This window comes from Somniosus microcephalus, unplaced genomic scaffold (genome assembly GCF_052327205.1).
Source record: "Somniosus microcephalus isolate GS21.2 unplaced genomic scaffold, FLI_Smic_1.0 unresolved_chr7, whole genome shotgun sequence".
Lineage (NCBI taxonomy): Eukaryota > Metazoa > Chordata > Chondrichthyes > Squaliformes > Somniosidae > Somniosus > Somniosus microcephalus.
In genome coordinates, this window is record NW_028225185.1 from 12,819,609 (window position 1) to 12,820,390 (window position 782).

A 782-nucleotide genomic window follows, 5' to 3' on the forward strand; every position below is an offset into this window, starting at 1 on the left:
CAGGGTACTGGTGAGGCCACACCTGGAATACTGCGTGCAGTTTTGGTTTCCATATTTAAGAAAAGATATACTTGCTCTCGAGGTGGTTCAGAGAAGGTTCACTCGGTTGATTCCGGAGATGAGGGGGTTGACGTATGAGGAGAGGTTGAGTAGGTTGGGTCTCTACTCATTGGAATTCAAAAGAATGAGAGGTGATCTTATCGAAACATATAAGATTGTGAGGGGGCTTGATCGGGTGGATGTGGGGAGGATGTTTCCACTGATGGGTGAGACTAGAACTAGGGGGCATAATCTTAGAATAAGGGGCTGCCCTTTCAAAACTGAGATGAGGAGAACTTCTTCACTCAGAGGGTAGTAAATCCATGGAATTTGCTACCCCAGAGAGCTGTGGAAGCTGCAACATTAAATAAATTTAAAACGGAGATAGACAGTTTCCTAGCTGATAAGGGAATTAGGGGTTACGGGGAGCGGGCAGGGAAGTGGACGTGAGTCTAGATTGGGATCAGCCATGATCCTATTGAATGGCGGAGCAGGCCCGAGGGGCCGTATGGCCTACTCCTGCTCCTACTTCTTATGTTCTTATGTTCTTATGAGAGATTTAAGGCTCCAAGAACCGTCATCACTGAAAGCTGGTGGACTGGTACAAAAAATATCATTTAAAAGGCTAACGGAATGTTAACCTTCCTCTCCAGAAGGCGGGGATACCAAGCGATGCTTCAGTCGTATAAAGCTCTGCTCAGACCTCCCTCTGGAGTAACTGAGTTCAGTTCTGGGCCCCGCAC